This window comes from Paramormyrops kingsleyae, chromosome 6 (assembly GCF_048594095.1).
Source record: "Paramormyrops kingsleyae isolate MSU_618 chromosome 6, PKINGS_0.4, whole genome shotgun sequence".
Taxonomy (NCBI): Eukaryota; Metazoa; Chordata; class Actinopteri; order Osteoglossiformes; family Mormyridae; genus Paramormyrops; species Paramormyrops kingsleyae.
In genome coordinates, this window is record NC_132802.1 from 25,659,025 (window position 1) to 25,665,831 (window position 6,807).

A 6,807-nucleotide genomic window follows, 5' to 3' on the forward strand; every position below is an offset into this window, starting at 1 on the left:
CACAGTAAAGCTTACATCGTGTGGTTGTTTGCTGATAACAGATTTCGCTGACAAACTGTCTTCTGTTTTACAGTGATCTTTCATGTGCCGAGACGGGGAGATCGGGGCCCGATCTGCTCTGCACGAGTGACGGACAAGTGATGGCTTACAGGATGACAGTGATTCTGCTGTTTCTTCACAGAAGTGATGGCACCATGTAAAGCAGAATGAGAATGCGCTCGTGTTCGTTCAGGGCAGCCACTTGTGGTTAAGGGCCATGAGAAGTGAGATATCAAAAAGGCCAGGTTAGGATAGCAGTCAGCGGCAGAGCAATGCATCAGCAGCAAACACTGTACCACACTTCCTAGGCTCTGTACGCCCCAAATAAAAACTGCTGCAGTATTACACTGGAAGATAAGTATGAAACTGCAGTAGATACAGAATAATGTACCTCTGTCATTCAGAATGGCTTTCGGTGGTTATTAATCTGTTTGCTGTAACAGAGCAGAGGAATGCTTATGTAAAATGGTATATGAATATATATGATTAATGCATTATAAATGAAATCAGATGTAGTATATTACGATACTGCAGGTGCAAGAGCATAATAAGGTATTTCCTGTTAGAGAACCACTATTCCAGACAAATTTGTTTGTATCACGGCTTAACCTACATTAAGTTGTTGTTATTTAAGAACACTTTAGACTTATAAAGACTTATAAAAGGCCTTTTAAAATTCTATGTGTTAAATGTTTATCTTTTATGGCAGAATAATGATATGTGCATTAATAGCAGTTGTGTCTTATTTTGTATTATTATTCTTTTTGCTTGTGTAAGCTGTCCTTTCTGTTGCCCTTTTAATCATTGTCTGTCAGGCAAATAGATAATTGCAGACATAAACAGTCTGTAGTCCTGAGTTCACAAACTGAAGTACTTGCTCTCCACATGCACACACAGATATCCGTGGTGCTCAAAACGCTGCTGCATGCAGCCATGTGTACATAAAGCTTTCCAAACCTCAGCCCTCCTCTGTGCTCCTTTTAGCCAAGAATCTCTGCAAATTTTCATTTGGCCTCTGTAGCTAATATGCGCATAATTCATTATTGTGGCCACTGAATGGTGCTAATAACAGGCCTTTTGTGTACAATTGGATGTTTTCATATACAGCTTGTCGCGTGACCCTGTGGTTGGAAGATGGATGGATGGAGGGATGGATGGATGGATGGATGGATGGATGGATGTAATCGGCGCTATAAAGGCCAAATGGCATATTTTAGAATTTTATATATAATTGTCTGGATGCTGAGGATACTAACATCGTTCTATGTAGGTACGATGTCAGTGTAATGTTTATCAACATTTATAAAGGATGCAGGTGTAATCATAAAACTTAATGTTACGTCATACAGGAATTTTAAGGTTATATGGTAAATTATTTGTAAAAAGATTAGCCTCCTACTTACAACAGTTATCTAATCCTTCAACAAATACATCGACTACAGGACAATCGAGAGTCTGGGGCTCATCAGGGTAGGGGACGGCATGTCATTGTAAGGTACTCACCCTAACACACAAACCCATGCACCAGGAACAGCTCAAAGACACCTGTTCCCTTAACTGCATGTTTTTTGACTGAGGAAGGAACCTGGTGTATCTACAGGAAATTTGGGAAAACATGTAGAAAAATGCAAAGGTCACCGACGCAGTGAGAACATACAAACCACACTCACGCGCAGAGAGCTTGCAAATAATCCGCAGCTCTGGAACAGTAAGGCCACACTGCAAGAGATAGTAATCTATAAAAAGCTGCTTTATATAAATGAATATAAACAATGTAACCTCAGGCCATCGATACTTCTTAACTTCATGTTTTTACACCGATCAATTGTTTTTATCAACGAAAAATAATTTTGAACCATTAAGTAGAGCTGTTTAACGGCACTGAAGGCAGGTGCTGGATCTTAGATACACCCTGGACAGGATTCCAGTCAGTCACACATTATGGGCAATTTAGGAACATGAATTCATATAAATGTGTGTTTGGCCTGCAGGAAGAAACTGAAAAACTCAAAAATACCTGCACAATACAGGGAGGACAGGGAGGGAGCGCCCACACAGAGCAGAGGCGAAAACCAGCTTGTTTACAAAAATACTAATATAGCTGCTTTCTATGACTAGAACTGAGAACCTATAAAGTTTTATAGTGTACATTTGTACTTTTGTATATAGATTTTCATTTGACAGTATGGGTGGTTTTACTTAAAACTGAAACTGCTTGATCAACAATATTTTCATTCTTTCTACCACAGCACAGCTAAGAGGATGCAACAGTTTCCCTTATAGATTCTCTTACAGGTTTCAGCCTCTTACACAGAGGCCGAATTCCATTTACACACAGCAGAGGGCGCTCTCTTACACAAGAATTTTTGTTCTGCTCTTTCCTGGAATTTGGAGAAGAGAGCGGTCAGACGAATCTCTCAGTTGTACGTTTTCACTATCAGGACCATGATTTGCATTTTTTGTGGTGTAATTAATAAGAGGGCTTTGCTGAGGTGCTAAAATGAGAGTGTGTAACCCTGGTCTGTCAAGGGCCTCGTGCGATTTAACAGGACTCTGGAAGCTATTGATATATACATTACCACAATGCATCTCTTGTGTTTATAATTTTCATTTTGACAGTACAAACTTGCATAATGACACTGATTCTAAAATTGGCGCAACAGTGTTTCATTTCCCAGCAATGCCGATCAGAAAAAGCAATTATGAGATGCGTGGATACTTGAATGGATATTTGGATGGATGGAACTTGTATTTAAAAAGTATTGTAGTGACTGTGGGGTTGAGGCTGCCTCCTCATTGGCTACTTCCATGCTGGCCGCACGGGGCATTATGGGAGTTCATGGTTTGGGAGCGGGTTAGCGCTATATTGTTCCGGTATCGTGCTATGTTGTGCTGGTGGAAGGGCATGGGTTCATTGTGTGTTATTGTAATGGGTGCTGGCACCTTTGAGGCTGCCTGCCGGGGAAGCCGCGCCCACCGTCCTCGCGAAGCGGAGCCTGGCTAATGACGGTGAGCGCGGCTCACTCGGCATAGGGAGAGAAGGGGGCGGACTTATGAGGTGAATCAGTGCAGTGCAACCTCCGAACGCAAGAGGGCGCACAGGTTCCTTTAGCCTTGTTCAAGGCTGGTAAATAAAGGGTTGGACGTGTTCCAAATTGCACTTGAACTCCTTGTGTTGAGCCTTCCTTTCTGTAGTGGACGTGGTCTCCCCCAAAGTTCACTACATTTAGTGTCAGAAGTGGGATTCGGAATGGACCCTTGAGTGATGGATGACATTGAACAGCTGATCGCCCACCAGGAAGAGGCACTGCAGCGAGCCTGGGCTGAGGGACAAAGCGGTGGACGCTGAACGAGGAAGCAAGTCCCGGGGTATGGCGAACGGGCGGTGCACTCCTGCGATGGTAACTGCAGAGTGGGCGACACTGCGCCGGCGAGGGAACGCTGTGGGCGGGGCTTCGAAGGGCTCGGGCTGCAGCAATTCCAGACGCTCCGGCGCCGGCGAGCACGGGGCGGGTGGCGCTTCGGCAGGACGCCGAGGGCGGTGCCTTGAAGAGGAGGAGCCGACTGCGCACGGCGTGAGCCGCAGCAAATGGGCTGACGGCGGCGGAACAACGCGAAGAGCCGGGGCAGCGGCAGGCCCAAACCTACCCGCGTATTCTGGCGGTGGGCCACCGGATGCGTTCATTACGCAGGTGGAAATGGCAGCGGGGCTGTGCGGGTGGTCGTCGCAGGAAACGGCGGTACGAGCCGCCCTCGCGCTCGAAAGAGATGCACTCCTGGTCCTGGACGATCTGCTTCCGGCGGAGCGCACGTCTTGGAGGAGCCTACAGGGGGCGCTGCAGCGGAGGTTCGGCCGAGCGAACAGCGAGGAAGAGGCCTGCACCGCACTAAGTTTAGCCACACGTACAAACGGTGAGACGCTCGGCGCTTTTGCAAGTAATCTACGGGGGCTGGCGAGGCACGGCTACTCCAACTTCCCAGCGGTTATCCAGGACGACCTGGCACGGCTGGCCTTCCTCCGTGGACTGACGCCACGGCGACTTTGTGATCACGTCAGGCTGGCGGAGCCATGCACCTGGCAAGAGGCGCTGGACGTCGCGTTACGAGCAGAGGGTGTGCTAGGCGACCGCGCCACTTCAGCCAACAGCGACGCGGAGCCTCCGGAGCCGGCGGGGGAGCGACGCAACCCGTGGCTGAGCCGCCGCTGCTTCGGCTGCGGGAACGCAGGCCACTTGATCCGTGACTGTGATGCTATCGAGCCTGGACAGCGTACTCAAAACCGGACACGTTTAAACGGGGAAGCGGCGCCGAGACGGGAGTCACAGTGCCGAGACCAGTGAGAGCTCCCCACACGACGGAGTTCAGCATGCGGCTAGGACGAGCAGGCCTGTATGTCAAGGGGGTCTTTGGAGGTGTAGTGAGTCATGCCCTCCTAGACACCGGGTCCACAGTCTCACTGTGTAGGGCGGGCTGGCTCATGGAGGGGGACGCCGGGGGCACTGAGGTGGCTCCAAGTTGTGCACAGGCGGTAACATCGGTAACAGGTGAGTGCTTATGCGTTCTGGGGGTACGGCGCGTTAAAGTGGAAATCGGTCGAGTCTCCCTTTCGCACTCATTTTTAGTCTGTGACATCCGGGACCACTGTATTGTAGGGATGGACCTTTTGGACCGCCTCAATGCAGTGATCCATGTCAGGGGAAATAGAATGAAGGTGGGACGAAAATGGGTGGCGTTGGCGAAAGGACGTGACAAGCTGGGGAACGGGTTGCCGGTAGCGACGGTGTGCAGGGGGGGGGGCGAGCGAGACCAAGATCACTAGCGCACCCGGAGTAGCCATGCGTACCGGGGGGGAGCACGCGATGGCAGAGCTGCTGGTTCGCAGTAGTGAGAACCTGGAGCCCGCGCACACAGATGCGTTGCGCGAGCTATTGGCGGAGTTCGGGGATATTTTTGCCGTGAACGAACTCGAATGCACGCGGACCGACCTGGTGCAGCACACCATTTACACGGGGGACGCCGCCCCCATCCGGGAGCACCCACGCCGGCTACCTCTAGCGAAGCACGAGGCCGCCGAGGAGAAAATTCAGGAGATGGCGCACGCAGGTGTGATTGAGCTGGCGAGCGGGCCGTGGTCCGCACCGGTCGTGTTAGTCACAAAGAAAGACGGCTCGTGGAGATTTTGCATAGACTACCGCCGGTTGAACTCGGTGACACGCAAGGACTCGTACCCCCTGCCCCGCATTGATGAGATGTTGGACCGCGTGTCCGGCTCCTCGTGGTTCAGCTCGCTGGACTTGAGGAACGGATACTGGCAGGTGGGGCTAGCGCCGGACGCGCGGCCCAAAACCGCTTTCTCGATCGGTCAGGGGCTCTGGCAGTTCACGACCATGCCGTTCGGTCTCTGTAACGCCCCGGCCACCTTTGAGCGGCTAATGGAGAGGGTACTGGCAGACGTCCCGGTGTCTCGGTGCGTGGTGTACCTGGACGACCTGCTGGTACACGCGAAAACGCTTGAGACCGCGCTCGCCAATCTGAAGGAAGTATTCGGTGCGCTGCGACGAGCAAAGCTCAAATTACATCCGGGCAAGTGCCACTTATTCCGGCGTAGGGTTACGTTCTTGGGGCATGGGTTGGGTACAGACGGGACGGTGGCCGGCGTGGGCAGACATCACGGAGGTGGGGCACGAGTTAAAAGCGAAAACCTGGTGGTGCGGGGAAGGAGTGCTTTATCGTCATTGGGTGCGTGGGGACGGTAGAATCGTGCTGTGGCAAGCGGTCGTGCCGAGGGCACTAAGACTGAGCATTGTAGGCCTCGTCCACGGAGCTATTGGCACGGGACACTTTGGGAGCGCGAAGACGTTGGGGCGGCTGCGTGAACGGTTCTATTGGCCGGGCGCGCACGAGGACGTAACGATGTTCATGCACCGATGCGATCGGTGCACAGCCAAAAAGGGGCCGACACAGCAGGCACGCACACCGCTCCAGGTTTACCGCGTGGGGGCGCCCATGGAGCTGGTGTTTGGTTCCCCTCCTGAGCCAGAGGTAACAGGGGAAGCAGGTTTGGGCTATCTGGGCCACCTCAGGGAGAGCCTCCGCACGGCGCACGAGCTCGCGCGGCAAAACACAGCAGATGCCGGCACCAAACAGAAGCGTGCCTACGATGTGCGTGCGCGCGGGTGCAAGTTCGTGCCAGGGGGCCGAGTCTGGGTGTACAGTATTCTCTGGGGTTGCTTCCAACCAAATCACACAAGCAAACAAAATGCAAGTCTAGAGGATTAGAGATGACATATAGTGTTGGTGGGGTGGTATGAATGTCAGGTTAACTTTGAATGCTCTCTCTCTCTCTCTCTCTCTATACCTCTCTGTCCCTAATGTTCATTGTCTTCTCCTCTCTTACATCAGGATGCTAAAGTAAATCAATTTAATTACTCGTTCTTTGTTAAAAAGCCAGACATGATAGAACTTCCAGGCTTCTGGTAAGTGCTCTGTTATCTGTTAGCAGTGACCCAGGAAGGTGCAATTAATGCAATTAATCAGGAGCAGATAGAAGAAATGTGATGGGAGTGAGTCACTGGTGCATCGTAATGCTGAAGAAGAGATTAGGGCCGGCACAGTCACACACTCCCCTCCAGATCACTGAATGACTAACATTTGGGTGGGTGGGGTGCTCTCTGTCTGTGGGGGAGCAGGTTCTGAGAATGTGTCCAGCATGAAACGATGTAAGCATAGTAATACGCGAAACCCCCTTTGACCACAGTCACCCCACCC